Here is a 17,449-nt window from a genome sequence, read left to right as displayed (position 1 = left end):
AATGGAGGGGCCAACTATGATGAGCACTTCAATGAGTGTTGTGCACTGTTACGTAATCTCAGTAAACATAGGGTATTGTGCTTACCAAGTCAGTCATTACTTTATAATTGGTTACCGACCAAATAGTAACCAGTTGTTTACTCTATGCTTATACCTACAAAACACATATTTCTCTAACATAGTAATCAAGTCAATAACTACCAAATAGCCAAGTCAATAACTATCACATTATACTTATGTCTAAGTAGGAGTTTATATTTCATTTAGTTACTTACGTAGTTGATAAAAAATAAATAAATAACTTCAAAACACATTTCAATAATCACTAACCATGAAGGGGGTGAAGGGTGTTTACTTGAACTTGAGAAAATCCATAGCTATCATGACGATCATGAGGTAGAGAGGCAAATTGTTCGAAGAGGTTGAAAGCTTCCTTGATGACATGATTGCAATAGGCGGTTTTAACGAATACGCCAAATTAGATGAATGAAAAACTTTTCATATACAGCAAAGTAACCGCTAATACTTACTTATATTTTGACTTTACGTAGATATGTAAAGTTGATACATCGGTTACATTGCATTAAACATCGGAGAACAGTTCGGCGTCAAGTATTACGACTAACTTAATATACTATCTTCTAAATGCTTACTTCATGTGTAAATTAAAGTAGTTCCGTTGCCAAGAGATTATTACTTTAAGATGTCGGGAGATTGTTAGATCGTAATATAATGCATCAAGATATACTGGCGATTGGAACTTGGCACGTTGAAGCGACACAATTAACTTTGACAGAAGTATTAGAATTTATTTGAGATCTAGAAATTCCACAACCTGATTAACGTATCAAACAAGAGCACATGGCCATAGACAGCTTAAGCCTAAGTATTAAGAAAATAACCATGATCGCAACATCCTATCATATATTTCACTAGAATAATTTCTCACCTGACAGAATGTTGAATCCGATGAAGAAAGATCTAACACATTAACTCCAGTACCACCTAATTCTTCAGAATGAATTTGATATCATAAAGTCTTCTTGAAACTTCACTTGGGACCGAATTTCAACTGAAGACTGATCAAGTGGGCCGTCAAAAGGAAACAAAAAAACCAAATAACGAAAATGTATTAATTTTCATTCTTGCATTTCCATTTCTTCCGTGACTCATTAATGCATTAATACTTTTACATATATTTCATTCGGATATTTTTTACTCACTTTTTAATTTCTGTCATAAAATAATTCAGAGTCATTTGAGCTAATATTTAACCAAGTTTCAGTAAGACGCATAAAACATAGTCCCGAGGATTTTAAATATACCTACTTCACTTCTAAAACATTTACATTTTGATAATGTAGTAAAAACACAAGCAAAAATTAACATTCACAATGCTTTACTTTGAAACCCCTTCTATGTAAAAACAAGATTGTCAATACCGGAGAGTTTTTGTTTCTCCTCATGTCTACATTTTCGTTTTGAATCCATGTATATCTGTATTTGTTTACTTCCCTCAATCAATTTTGTTTATTCCCTTAAATACACTTGAATACCAATTATGCAATCCATTAGCCTTGTCCTTATCGCCTACGATAAGTGCACCATCCTCTTTATTTATAGCTGTCGTGTCATCCTCCTCCGCAGGTACTTGTAAAATTTATTTCCATTATCTTTCGAGATTATGTTTTGTAGGAAAGTTTCTTTGCCTATTTTCTTTTCTCTTTCGAATTCATGAACTAATATTTTGTAATTACAGCCATTCCGTTTCTTATGAATCACCCTTAGTTTTTTCTTCAAGAATCTGATTTTGTCCTTGTAGAACTCTAGGTCAGTATTTTATTTGAGAATTGTTTTCGGGACAAAGTTATTCAATCCCTCCTCCAATATCTCCTGAAATGTCTTCCAGATTTCTTCTACGTACATTCTGCCCACCACTTGCCCATTCCGAATACCTTTCCCTTAAAAAGGTCTGGAACTCTTCCCAACACCGCATTTACATTGCCATACTATTTTTGTTTACTAGCCCCTTAGACTGAGACCTCTCCCAGTTTAGATACAGGGTGCAGCGCTCAAATTCGGACAAATTTCAATTTGAATTTCCCGCCATATCGTAGTTCCACTGGAGGCCGCGATTGGCGTTCTTGAAAGCTTTAGGCATCTAGTAAACAGTCATAACCTCAAAATGGCCGAGGTATTACGCAAAAGTGCGCAGTACAATCGAAGAGCCGCTATTATGGAAAGTGCTTGCGTTAGGCGTTAAATTAAAAATAGTTCGATTCTTCTGGTACCTCAGATCAACCGTTTACCATGTTGTGGCTAAGTATAATGCTGCGGAGAAGTCTGGGGAAGGTTTTGTTAACCCGGCGAGGAGAACGTATTCGAGGAAACGGTTTTTTGTCTGGATTAAAGTGCCACACCCTGTATAGGTCGATTACATATATATGGAGAAGGTGAAGAGGGAAAAGAGGTGGCTGGAATTGGTTGAAGTTGGAAGGGGTGGTTCAGGGGGCAGGGGCAGTGAGTGACGTCGGGTGAGCCGGGTATGGTCTGAGAATGGAGGTGTTCAGGAAGGTTCATGGAATGTATTACCTTGTACCTGAGGATGACGCCGATGCATTGAAACTAGTGGTACCGCTTAAAAATTTTGTGAAAAGATACATTTGTATTTTTTACTTCAGTGATAATGGATTTCCACAAAGTTTAACCTGAAAAAATCAAATATATGACTGAAGTTGTAAGTTCCATTATAATTTGCTAAACTTAATTGCATGAAGAAAATCAAGCATTAAATTGAATTGATTCACTTTGCCATTGAAGAGCTAACATATTTGGTATTGTGCAATGTTTATTTTGAACTTATTCTGTTGCTCCTAAGTAAATGAGTTGAGGTGTAATAAACGTCAATTGAATTATTATTATTTGCATTTTACTGGTTAAGGTAGGTGTTAGATAGACAAAGCCTAAACAATGGTGCAAAAATACATTTACTTGCCTTTTCTAACAAAAAGCACAACCTGAAATCGGGCACTGTGGAAAGCCCCTCTTCAATTCTGCACACTTCTTTCCTCCCTTCATTCTGTCCAACATGCCTATCTAATTCTTTCACCTTCCTGATTTGCCCAACATTTTCCCTTCTCATTACAGTCTTCAACATTCCATCACGAAACAAAAACGCCTTGAAATCTCTATTCCCTCCCCTACCATACACTTCCTTTTTTGTTTTTCTTTCAGACTTCACATTTTCCATCCTTCTCCCCACTCAAATTTCAAAATCCTCCAATCTATGCCTATCATCCTGCTTTAATGACCATGTTTCCATGATGTAGAAAATCATGCTCTACATCAAAATTTGAATAAAACTTTTCTTAACATCCTTACTCAGAGTCTCCGTCATCATTTTCCCACAAATTTTGAGAGCTTCTTTGCCAAATACAATTCTTCACCTTACTTTTCCTTCTACTTTGACCATTTTGGTCCCAAACACTTCCAGCATAGGTAAGTTGTTCCACCTGATCTAGTTTTCATACTCCTATTTTAGTATTCAGCTTAGATTTAATCTTCCTAGAAAACTACATGACCTTTGTTTTATTTACACATATTCTCATTTCATACCTATCACATTAAACTTCCAATGAATTCAGCAGGGTTTGCCTCCCCTTGGCTGACTGACAATTTAAACCTTGTTCATCCGTACGTCTGTTATTATGAATGCTCCACTGCTTTTCATAGCTACCTTCTGTTCTTCCCATGCCTCTTTTAAAATTGCCTCAATGCATTGAAAAGCACAGTTCATAATGGACAACCCTGTCTTACCCCTCTTCCTAACAACCGCCAATCCGGACTTTTCAATTTACCACTTACACCTGCACAGACTTTGACATGCCCCCTATCCTACCACTCCTATATTCTTTAACATTTTCATCAATCCTGCGCAATTAACTTATACCAAATGTCTTTTCTGAGTCCATGAAACAGACAAGTACATCCTGATTCCTTTCTAATAGTGACCTCATTACTGCCGAGGCACTACACGTGCCTCTCCCCTTCCTGAATCCAAACTGATCATCCCTTAAGTGTTCACTTGCCCTGCTCTCCATCTCCTTAGCGATGATAGGAGCCACTTAAGCTGCAAGCAAAATCAAACTTATTGTTCTTTATTCCTCACATGATACATCCTTAACCTTTTTTGGAATAGGAAATAACACTGATCCCTCCCTTATAAATGCTATGAATTAGTCCGTAAAAACTCCTCCCACATTTTCATAAACTTTTGAATAGTTCTGTGGAAATATATTCTACCACCATGGCCTTATTTGATTTCATTTCCATTAATGCCCTTTCTATCTCATCGTCAAGTATGCTTCAGACTAAGGTATCCTCGTTTACATAATATTCTTATGCCAAGTCTAATGCTGCCGATCTAATTTCTTTTGAAACAGAGCTGACAGTCCTCTGACCACATCCCTCCCTCAATAAATCCTATTGAATAATTTAACCTTAGGTACATTATATGCTAGGATTTATTGGATATTTGGGAGTTTAATTTCTAGATTAAATGATGTGAAATGAGGGAATAATTTTATCTATGATATATCACGCTGAAGCACAATTTGAGAATAGACTCCTTTTAAAACGGAATTTCATTTTGGGGATTTTAATTTCAGGGAGTCCATAAGTTATCTCTGTTCGCTTTTAAATCACACTCAATCCCCTCCTTGGTCTCACTTTTACGCATATTTTCTTCATTCCCTATGGTGGTCCAGTGCATAAAGAGCTGGGTTAATGACTCAAGGGACCAGGTTTGAATCCAGGTGAGAGCTCTATACAACCCTAGCTTTATCAAAGCTATCTGTCGCAGGTTTCATTTCGACTACTAGTAAACTACAGAGAGCACAGGAAGCCTCTATTCGCATGACAGGTAAATTTTACAAACCATTGGATTTAGTATACTGTGAACTCTACCCTCGCCTATCAAACCAGCATTTGAGTTTCTTGCTGTAGTATTTCCTATTCAATCTATCTTCCGAACTATACATCCATGATAACAATAGACAATAAGAAAGATACAGATGTGGAAAATAACTCTAAAGTCCCTCAAGGACAAGATGTGAGGAGACCCTTCAACGCATGCTATTTGAAGTAAGAAACCAACCATGATATTTTAGATTTACTCTTGTTTTTACAAAAATACAACAATTTTATATCACATACAATCAGTATTACATATGTACTCACTAGTGTACCATTGGGGCATTAAAAGGACTGTAAACACCACCTTTATGCTAATCAAAACTAAAAATAGAGGACAAAGTCAGCACATAAAGAAGAATTTCATTTTAATGGTTATGTATGGATTGAAGTGGCCGCTTTTTACAAAGAACCATTCTGCACAATTAGATAAACTTCATTTATGCTCTAAGCTAAACGGAAATAAGTTTAGGAATATACACATTGATATGAGTAAGAGTATGAAGAGAGATCCATGGCTTGTAAATGTACTTTTTAATATTAAATATAACCCATATTAGAGATATCCCTTGTTAAGAAAGGTATCAAAACCAAAAGCTCCTCACCCAGGTGGTACTCCCTCTGTATCTCATTAATTGACCTTCTACCTTAGCTTTACCAGACACACTTTTGTGGATCCTCTGAATTTAATCACGAGCATAATGAGACAGAAAATTCCAAAATGCAATGACAGAATATCAAGACAGTATAGGAAGTCCACAGAAATATGTAGGGGAAAATCAATACAAAAAAAGCATTAATAAAATAATCAATAATAAATTCAAATATTCTAACAACTGCACAAGCAATGTCCCAAATGAAACTTAACTGACAGGCAAAATTACAACTTTTAATCTCCAACCAAAAAAGATTTATCCATCTGCACCAATTAAAATGTTTTGATTCTTATTTTGCCCCAGATGAAAATATTAATAGTACGCTAGAGGATATACAGTATGCATATATAATACATATATTACATCTTTAGATTTTCACCCTAATAACATGAATCTTAAGGAAAAAAATTACAAATGCATTCACATTATTATCCCATTTGGACATTTAACACCTTGTACATCAATCAGTAAGGGCTTTTGCAGAAAATATTGTAAAAAATACCAAGTTCAATATTCTGAGTTCATCCAACAGCACAGGTACACCAAGGCGCCAGCCCAGTTCAGAATTTTGGCTGAGAATAAATTTGTCAATAAATGCAGAGATCACAACTGCTAACCCCCAAAGATTAATTGAACCTGCTTCATTTGTTACACTGAACCAAAATATACAAAATATATATGCTAAGTTGAGCATTGTCGGAGCACCACAGGAACGTAAGTGATGGATAAGTGCTATTGTAGAGGAGAAGATGCAAAGTATTGCAAAGTGAAGAGTTGCTACACCTAGCAAGCGAAACAGCAAAATTGGGAAGTTACACTCACTTGACCGTGAAGGAATAATCAATTTTGAGACTTCCTGAAATAATATAATAGGATTTTCTTTGCTTTGGGAAAATAAACTTTCAAGGAAAAAATCAGATGATTCAACAGTTGTTTTCATATTCATTTGATAAAAATAATACTCAATCACAAAAAATGGCAAACATATGTTGGCGCATATTTTCTTCAATAGATCATATACCATTTTGATTTTTGGACCATATACAGGGTTGCCTGCAATGAGAGGAAAATTTTTATTAGCAAGTGCAATAACATTCAATACATCAATATATATAAATCTATTTTTCCACAGCTAAAATAATATAGAAAACTAACTTTTATACTTAGGGCACCTTATGTTCTCAATGAAGAAAAAATAGAATTACCAGAAATTGTGTTGATTGGAAAAAGAATACCCTAGAGTATTACCATATTAATACAAACAGTAAGTTTGCAAAAATATAAAGTAAATCCACAAGGGTAATCTGACCTGTCATTTTATTTTTTTATTGTATTGTAATTAAACTAAATGACCTATATTCACTATTTTGTAGAATATGTTTAGCCCCATTTTTTCCCCAATATTGATATGAAAAGTAAGGGGCTTGGACTATATTCCAGCTCAAAAATAATTTTAATATTAGAACCTACAGCATGCACAAGGTCAGGCTGGAAACTATCCAGACATGCAATATTTTGAGCAAAATAGCCTACCTAGAACAATGATGCTTTAATCATCTTCGACGCATTCCCCGAGAACTCACACACTTATCCAAGCATCTCTTCCACTTTTCCAAACAATTAGCAAAGCCCCTTTGTGGAATTGTCATCAGATGCCTCGTCACATTCTCTTTTATCTTATCAACGTCAAGAATTTCAAGCTGCAGTTTCAGGAGACTTGCTCTAAGTCACAAACGATTACCCAGGTTTTCTGAAAATGGTCAGAACTGGAGAAGAGTCATGGATCTATGACTGTAGATCCACGACTCTTCTGGCTGAAATAAAAGCCCAGTCTTCCCAACGATCAGTAGATGAGATAAAGGAGAATGCAATGAGGCAGCAACCATTCCAAAAAAAGACTCCGCTGATATTTTTGAAAATTGGAATGTTCATAAGCTGCCTCATTGGATTCTCCCTTATCTCATGAACTGACTGTTGAGAAGACAGGGCTTTTATTTCAGGGTCATAGCCGTAGATCCACGACTCATCTTTAGTTATGACCTTTTTTTAGAAAACTGGGGTAATCATTCGCAACTTGGAGAAAGTCTCCTCCAACTGCAGCATGAAACTCTTGATGCTGATGTGATAAAAGAAAATGCAAGGAAGCAGCTAATGACAATTCCGAAAAAGGAATTAGCTGGTTGTTCTGAAAAGTGAAAGAGATGCTTAGATAAGTGCGAGAGGTCCCAAGAAAAGCACTTCAAAAGAGGCAAAGGCATCAGTGTTCTAGGCAGGCTATTTTTCTCAAATTATATCATGGCTGGATCCTTTCTGGACATACCTCATAAAAGTATACTTAAGTTCTCTCAGAGACATAACAAGAATAGGAAATATTTTTACATCAAGAGAAAAATAAGACCTTTATATTTAAAATTATAACAGCATTTGTCACCTATTATAATTGCTTATATTTGAATAACTTCTCATAGTGATTCTCATAAAGTTTTTCATGGGTACATCATTGAGTCATTGAAATTTGCTCAAGTAATTGAAAGTTTCAAGATTTTTTTATTTCAAATGGTATTATAAAATTTTTCCCAAAGTTTATTCAAGTATTTAATAAGGATAGCTCACAGAGTAATAAAACATAAGAGTTTTCCCCAGGGTTAACTCTGGGAATTAGTATGCAAGTACTAATACTCTCAAGAATAATGTCTATTGGCTGCACTTATCAGTTTAAATTTGAATGAAATTCTCTACAATCCAAATATTTTTTATTCGCCAATATCTGGTAGCCAGCAGCATAATTCCACCAAATGTGGGGTCTTACCAAAGTAACTTTATTTTTCTTGGTATATTTTCGGATTCACCTTCACATCACTACAGTTTTCTCTGCTTATCATTCACCTGCAAGTTATTCAACATTTAAATGGTTTTCCTCCCTGTCGATTACTTCCCATGAAGTTTCATTTCCGCCCATATTTCTATTAGGCCTGAATAAATGGCGCATCCATTACTCTGACAATTTCTACCTACTTGGCACCCCAAGTACTCCTTTTTCACCACTCATTTAGTAAATTATCACTCTTAAACCTATATATCAATTAAATGTCTACTCTTCTCCATAAACCCAACTCAGAACAATTATCCCTTAGTTTCATTAGTGCCAGCGGAAACACTTATAACGGAGTGAATCTCCATGGAATACAATACCAATAGAATACAACTGGCATAAGTACTTACCGTATCTGAAAACTCCAACAGCTGATGTGAGTAGGGACAGTCCATAGAGTAATAAAACATAGGAGTACTTGTAAAAGGAGTATCTTTTTATGGTAAAAATTACCCTCGCATTGCTCACAAGAAGGATGAGTTCAGCTAAAGCCCTGGCATAATAGGTTTCCATCGCATATCTTGAATCACCACTTCATTAACTAAAAAAATGAAAATAATCAATACTGATAGACATACACACAACATTTAGCGAATTTGCTCTGATGGTATCTAAGACGGAATAAAATAAGTTTTCAACCTACCATCAAGGTAAATTAAATTGCGCAGCTGAAGACAACAATCATAATTTCCAGCAAGAAGAGGACGGCTTGCCCTTTTCTTGAAGCATAATTCACCTGAACGTAAAAATAGAAGAAAAGGTGTAATGACTCTTTCCTGATAAAAAAGAGGCATTATTCTCTAATAATACTCTCAAGTGTCAGCACAGATAAAACCCAAAAGCCTGCACATTTCATACCAACGATAGGACATTTCATACAAAGAAAGGGACATTACATTATTAACTACCACACATGCACAGAGAATACTTGGACAGGACGGTTTGCGTGAATAACATAATCATTGGCTATCCAAGTCATGTCATCTTATCATCGAAACTGACAATCAGGTGGCCTCCGAAATACGTAATGAAACCCGGCACATTCACATATCACTTTGAGACAATTTACTTAGAACGCCGGTCATAAATATTCTAACAAACCTATAGCAAACACGAAAGTCACTCAAATCCATGTTTTGTTTATGTTGCAAGCTTAGATATCATCTTGACATACAACCTGACGATTCGATACATGGAATGCCCACTCTCATGTTAAGACCTTTAACTCTGTTTTCTGTGGGAAAACCGCTCAAAGAGAGAGGTGTTTCACAATAAAACTACGAAGTAGTTACATTCTTGGTTGTTAGATAACGCTGGCGTCACATTCCTGCGCCGTAGATCAAATTCCGTCTTATACATGATTGACATACACCCTTACAGTCTTCCATATAATTTTTATTATATTTTATCACTAAAATACATCGCCTCGACATTAAGGTATGACTTAGTTGATGCTCGCAGGAAAGAAAAATAAACATTGGTCATCATGTTTAATAGACGGAAAAACTCTCAAATGTTGAATTAACAAATCACGCATTATTAATTAACAATTGGACCTCACATTTAAATACCTGTATTTAAAACAAAACTTTGCCAAAGGAATGCCAATTTTTGGTAGGTAGCACCATAATTTTCCAAAGATGCTTCTTTTATTTTCTAGTAATTGGCTCTGCACTAAAGGAAGAGAATTATTCTAGAATGCCAAGAATTGTGTACTTATGAGGAATATGAACTCTGGACAAATAACAGTTGAAGGAAAAGCTTCATTTTCCCTAAGTTATGAAACGAATGACTATTATTGCTGTAATCACTATGAATGAAATTTAAGACAATAACATAAAAAAGTTGTAAAAAACTAATACATGTCCACAGTAAAAGTAATGCTCATTCTCTGGGGAAAATATATTCCACTACTATCAAAGAGGTTACCACCTTGGTAGCATATCTTTTATTTCTTAGGATGTATAGGGCTAGGATTATCATATTTCACCCATGTGGAAAAGAGATCCTCAGAAGGCATATGAAAAACCATCAAGTAGTGCCAGTACATTGTGCACTACCTAAATAATGCGAAAGACAAAATGTGCAAGATAAGAAGTGTATCAGCTACAAAAAATACAGGCCAATATTATTCATGTATTTATAACATATGAACTTAAATAACTGAAGATGATCTGAAGAATTAGAACAAATAGTAAATTACTTCCAGGGTCATTGGAGACAGGTTGTGTAAAAATAATTCATTAGTTCATTTTATTCATATCCATACAAGACTGCTTTATGGATTCTTCAGTGATAACTGAATGGGAAAAAATCTCAAAATCAAGTCTATGAGAGTTACACTTAAAAAATCGAAAATCAACTGCTTCAGACAGTATTAGGGTAATTAAATTGGGCAAATGTTTCCTGTGGCCTAATTGTGTTAATTCACACCTTGTGAATTAATACATGAAGTGATTCCATGGCCAATGGCAGAAAGAAGCCCTACAGGTTGTATTTTTTATGTCATCTTCTAAAAGGAAATATAAAACAATATCCTGTAATAAATTAGGTTCTGTCATATGGGTTGTTCAACATTGGTCACAAGGATGAACATAGAGATTTCTGCACCACATGAACACCCACATTTGCAACTGAACCTATTTTTTGGTGCTAAACATCAGTTCCTTTTCTTTGGCATCAGCTGGTTCTCCTATACTGTATTGAATATGATCATGAAAAAGAGATGACAGGTCAGTTATAAAATCACAGCCATTACACATGGTATTTTCTTGGGTCTAGTTGGAAAGCAAATTATTAATTAATTCAGTTTCCAATGCTGTCTGGAACTGGTGTGTTTTGGGGTTGTAATCGCCCCACAGTTTTGCCAAATAATATTTTTTTAAATTTTCAATGGGATCTAGAGTAGGATTTCTTCAGTTGAGATGCCAGAGCTATTTAGTTTTCCGTTCAGCCCACGACAATATTACCACTCTCATGGTTGTTAACCCATCTATCCTGCAAAGGAGGGTGGATTACCTTTTTCGTTTCCAGAAACTCCCATGACCTGATTTTGGCAAGGGCTGATTGTCAGAGATCCCTATGAGGACTCCCATTCCTGACAGCCACTTGAAGGGTTTCTTGTATTGGTTGTCCCATCAAAGTTGCCAAAAGTATAATCCAAAAAAACAAAAACAAAAAAGAGGTACACGAGGCTAAAAAACAAATTTCATTACAAAAAGAGTCTCACATTTCACCTCTTCCAAGTAATACATGTACTCTGTGGCAATATGATTACTTAAAACTTAAGCCGTTAAATTCTCATACATTTTCTGGGATGATGCTGGGGATGAATGAGCCTCTGTGAAAAGTATGACCTTGTGCTTTCCCAGAAAATTACTGTGGAAAAAGCTACTCAGGTCTTCCACCGGGTCAGTTCCTCCATCAATTACGTCAATGTTTCAGGATTTTCCATTTCGAGCCCTGAGCATGGAGAACAACTCATTTTCTGAAACGATGGCACCATCGAAGAAGGAACTGACCCAGTGGAGGACCCGAGTAGCCTTTTCCACAGAGCCTTGGTGAGATTAAAGAGCCAACATAAATGAAATGTGATACAGGTGATAAATACATCACACCCAAAATTATTATTCCCAGTCATATCATAAGAGCAACAGAAACACGTAATCTAAAAAATTCTGTTTTGAACCATGCAAAATGGTTGCAGTGTGAATTGATTGACTTTTTTAAAGCTTATTTAAATCAAAAGGATAACTCATCAAAAGCTAGCAAAACTCCAAAATGACTTTTATTTGGTGGCGGCCACTAAAAATTATCAATCAAGCCAGCGACAAACCATTATTTCCTATTAACCGCTTGCTATATTTTTGTGATAATATATCAGTAAATCTACACAGAAATTGACATGTTTACTTGAAAGCACTCGAGAGAGATATATATATATATATATATATATATATATATATATATATATATATATATATATATATATATATATATATATATATATATATATATATACACACACACACACAGGTGAAGTTATGAATATTACAAATTATTTATAAATAACACTGAATTCTAAGTTTGAATGCTGGGTATTCATTTCAAGGAATTAACAACGCCATAACGTCATTCTAATGTAAATTAACTAAAATATAGAGGAATGTCAACATTTTCTACAACATTTCAAACAGGATAACAACTTAGCCAACATATGGCACAAAACACACACATTACTCTGGAATTGTATATTTATTGTAACTATTCCCAAACATAGTGCAGGTGGAACCAGTATTTCACTAATCTAGGCAAGTAGAACCAATTATTCATTAATCAACTTCCAAACATGTCAGTTTCAGGTTTTACAGTATGGAATTCCTTCATTATGAGGGTAAAAAGAAACTTAACATTTCCACCATAAAGATTTAATATTTCACGACGATTTTGATGCTGCACATCATCAAGTGATGATGATGCACAGCATTGAAACCATGGTCGTGAAATATTAAATCTTTATGGTGGAAATGTTAAGTTTCTTTTTACCCACATAATCAACTTCCACTTGGGTATAATATACCTGTAGTTAATCTACACATAAAATAAATTTTGACGTTTATTCAAGCTATAAGTGATTCCATAATTGGCAGGCAACATGGGTGAGTGAGTTGGTTAGGCATGAATCTCATTAACGCAACTTACTTATCTCTCTATTACCCTCGGAGAGTTGAATTGTTTTCCTCCTCTTGAGTCACAGCTGAACTTGCAATATCTTTTAGGTGCCATAGCTGATTTACGGAATATTCAGCAGGTAGAGATCACAGAAAACTAGACTTCTTCCGATTCGAGCGATATTCAGTTCGAAGTATTATTGGATCCTTTCCCGGCTATACGGTATCCCCTCAACCCCCGCCTTCATTTTGAAGGGGGAGGTCTGTCTGTTTCCTTAGTTGAGAAATCCTCTCGCAGATGGCCCAGAATAAGGCCGAAATAAGAACCACTGGTACTGGCCTGATTCGATATATCGACAGGTATTTTACCAACAGGCAAATATTTATTTCCTCAGAATTTCATTCAGGGCGTTTAGCGGCATGTTTATACATGAAAGCTTCGCATTTATTATATGTGTACTTAAATAGATCATATTGACCAGATGTTTTCAATTTTACATATTCGATCGATTATTTTCAATGCTGAAAGCATTTCATTAAGAGCAAACATTTTAGCCATACCAACATTTAAATGTTTCGAAAGTTATCAATCAGCTGTTCGAACACAAGTGGTATATTTTTGTGTGGGCACGGAGTAATTTGTGGCTAGAATTTGAAAACCAAAAAGTCCATATAAAATTCTGTTTGGGATACGAAATCAAGTGTTTAACTGGAGGTTTTGTAACGGTTATCAGGGGAGGCAGCCGTTGGCTGGGGCAACTTATGTTATTTGGAATAAATAGGCGAGTAATATCTCAGGTATAATTAATAATTGAACTACATACAAAATTAGAATTACGTATTAGTTTTAATACTAATCAAACTGTGAAAATGGTATTCTAATGAAAAGAAGATCATTTTTCATATGAATTCCAAAATAAGTCAAATTTGGCAAACGACAGAATATATGCTCGTTAGGTATTTCATCACAACCACAATGTTGGGCGAAAAATACAGAAATACACAGGAAATTCTTAGTATTTTAAAGAATTTATTTTCCTCATTAATGTGCATAAGTTTTTCTTCGTCACAAGTTTCAACCCTAAGTTTGGTTTGATAGGCGAGGAGAAAGCTCACCTACTACTAAACCCGAAACTACACATTAGGGTAGGGGGCCAGATCCATCCACTCTGCCATCAACAGTTTCTCAGGCAGAACTGGTACCCTAAACATAGTCATGTTTAACCTAGTCTCTGCCTGCTCCTGTGTTGATAGACTCTATGTGGTACTTGCAATTTCAACAAGTTAATAACATTTATTATCATAATGAAAAATTATTAGACCTAATTTTTACAAATTCAGACTTCACTTCCACTTCTCAGGACAATATTCTCCGATTATGTGATCCCCATCATCCTGCCAAAAATTTTTCCCTTCAACTGCTATGTTCAATTCAGGTAATTCCTTTTATGTTGTGCTAATACGACTTTAAGTAATGCAATTTTTTCGCTCTGAAAAATTACTTTCTGAATATTTACTGGCGGAATTAACTCATCAATCTAGATCAAATTGAGGCTTCTAATAACTTTTATAACATTCTATATCAGGGCATCCAGTTGTTTTCTCCAATTAACAATTTTAACACCAGGAGTTTTCCTAGGTGGTTTAGCTTTAAATTGAACAATTTAATTGGTAGGAAGAAGTTACAGTGCAAATGATATAAACAAACTGGACTGCAATCTGATTATGCTAAATTTCATGGTAAAGGTCAGAATGTGCTATATTGATGCAGAAGTGTTACAGCAGATACATAACACTACTCGAGTCAGCTATCCAGCATAATACAAAAAATTTTTGGAATCATATCAGCATAATGAGGAAGATACACTACCCAATGTAATGTTTTTTAATGATCTTTCTGCAAGTTCATATGGTGACATAACAAAAATGTTTGCAAAATATTTCACACATGTATGTAAAACATGATAGTACTCCTCTGCACAATTTTCATTTGTACACCTTTATTTCTTCTTCATCTATAACAATCCCAGTAGAAGACATCAAATGAAGAAGAGATCAAAGAAAGAGAAATCAAAACTATACTATGCCTACTTGGCCTCCAAAAGGGTTGTGGTCCTGATGAACTCCCAGCCCTATTTCTGAGTATGTGCCTTGAGCGATTACTTTATCCTTTGTATGTACTATTTAATAAATCCCTAACTACTGGAATTTTTCCTGGCCCACTTATATAGTATCAATACATAACCAGAGTAACAGAAATATGGTAACTATCATCTGACTGCCAAGCTCTCAATAATAGCAAAAATCTTAGAATTATTGGTTGTAAATAATCCCCCCTATCTTTAATGGTATCATTATTCATTACCTGCATGGTTTCACTAAAGGAAGAGACTCGCTAATATTTTGGTTTTTCTAAAGTATCTTATAGAAGATATGGAAAAAAACTTACAAACTGTTATCATAAAAAGTATATATATGACTTCTATGAGGCTTTTGATACAGTTAGTCATGAGCTTCTTCTTGGAAAATTGGGAATGAGTGTGATAAAAATTAATGCATCTAAAAGTAAATGTTTCTAGCCATCATCAAGCATTCCCAAGGATCCCTTCTGGGTCCACTATCATTTAAATTACCTGTAAATGATATTATAATGGCATCACACACAATTCCTTATCTTTTGATTGTCAATGAATAAAACATTTTTTTAATAGTTCAATCAATTGATGATCACCTTACTCTGCAAAACTGCCTTTATAGTCTTATAACCTGGTGTGAGCATAACTATGAAACTTGCAATTGAAAAAAAATGCTATTCAGTAACATTCAGCCAGAAAAGGACTCCACAGCATTATGAATATAGGCTATACAATTATCCTATTAACAGATATAAAAGGGGGGATCAGGATGTTGCAGGGGCTAACATTATGGCTTCCCACCCAGAGGCCCCAGGTTCGAATCCTGGAGGCGGAAGATATTTTGTGGTGGTATCCGGATCCCTACTTAATGTGTGTTGTGGAGGTCACTTTTGAGTAAGTATGCTATCCTTTGGATGGGACGTTTAGTTGTGGAACCCTTGGTGCCTTTCATTGAAGTAGGGTAATGCCAACGCCTGGTTCCTCTCCATCCTTCATACTTTCCTAATGATGCAAATGACCTCAGCTGTCGATCGCCCCCCATAAAAACTACTACTACAAATATAGAAGACCTACGAGTTATATTTGACTCACAGTTAGCATTCCATCAACAAAATAACTATGTTCAATATAAAGCAAACAAATCGCTTGGATTTATCTTACAATACTAAAAAATTCAATCATATACAGCCATTTAAAGTTCTGTTCATCTCATCAGTTAGGTCACATTGTGAATACTGCTCTACTCTTTGGTCATCTTACTACGAACTCCATATTCATACAATGCAACGCACTTAAGAAAATTTGTGCACTAAATTGTATTCATATCCAATTTTCACAATGATCTTTATAGCTATCATCAAATGTTACCTCTATTAAATCTTCCCTCCTTACATAAATATAGAAAAATTAATATCATAACTTTCCTTAATAAATTACTGCATAACAAGATTGATTCCTTAGAACTCCTAAGTGCAATATCTTTCAGAGTACCATCACAAAGCATAAGGAATGAAGGACTCTTTGAAATTAGATATCATGCACAAAATTGCACTTACTACTCACATATAAGCCAGATTACGAGAGATGCCAACAGTTGTGATTATATTGACCTATTTTCTAACTTACCAGGATCCCTTAAAATAATGTTGTTAAAAATACCTGAAGAATTTTAGAATGCTAATTATTGCTGTTTATATTATTTACATTTTTTTGTGATGCATGAACAGAACTAGTTCAATGTTCAGCTGGGTGTCAATGATGACTATCTTTATTCTTAAAATCATTATCCACATATGATATGATATACTATTAATGCCATTAAATCTGTCATTTAATTTAGAAAAAGCATGTAATATATATTCTGGCTTTCGCATACTAATGAAAGGGAACGACTTTGAGATTCTAAACATACAATTTGGAATGTTCATGCGGAATTACAAATTTGTTTCATTTTGCCATTAAACAATTCCACCAAGTTATGCCAAGAGCAATTTCTAAATATATACTAATTCAACAATATGAAATTTTGGGATAGAAGTTGTGCAGCTTAGAAGAGTAAAACCAGATGGTACATGTAACCTGTACCTGTCTTAAAACAGGAAAGAAAAATGTTATGAGGTGAAGACATTAAATAAAGCATGCCAA

At 35.0% G+C, this 17,449-nt stretch overlaps 1 long non-coding RNA gene across 3 annotated transcripts; it reads right to left on the bottom strand.

Moving 5' to 3' along the window:
- Positions 1–5,157: 5,157 nt before the first annotated feature.
- On the bottom strand, positions 5,158–9,714 carry LOC139698702 (uncharacterized). Of its 3 annotated transcripts, none has more exons than XR_011703009.1 (4): positions 9,601–9,714; positions 9,143–9,235; positions 8,850–9,040; positions 5,158–6,680 (listed from the first exon to the last, which is right to left on the bottom strand). It is a non-coding gene; the product is annotated as an uncharacterized lncRNA (long non-coding RNA). The 3 variants fall into 3 exon arrangements; XR_011703007.1 differs by having other exon boundaries at positions 9,396–9,699; XR_011703008.1 differs by having other exon boundaries at positions 9,502–9,699.
- Positions 9,715–17,449: the final 7,735 nt, after the last annotated feature.

Source organism: Hetaerina americana, unplaced genomic scaffold, assembly GCF_022747635.1.
Source record: "Hetaerina americana unplaced genomic scaffold, ioHetAmer1.1.p SCAF_9, whole genome shotgun sequence".
In the NCBI taxonomy this organism is placed as follows: Eukaryota; Metazoa; Arthropoda; class Insecta; order Odonata; family Calopterygidae; genus Hetaerina; species Hetaerina americana.
The sequence above is the reverse complement of the archived record's forward strand: the minus strand, read 5'-3'. Positions and strand labels throughout refer to the sequence as shown.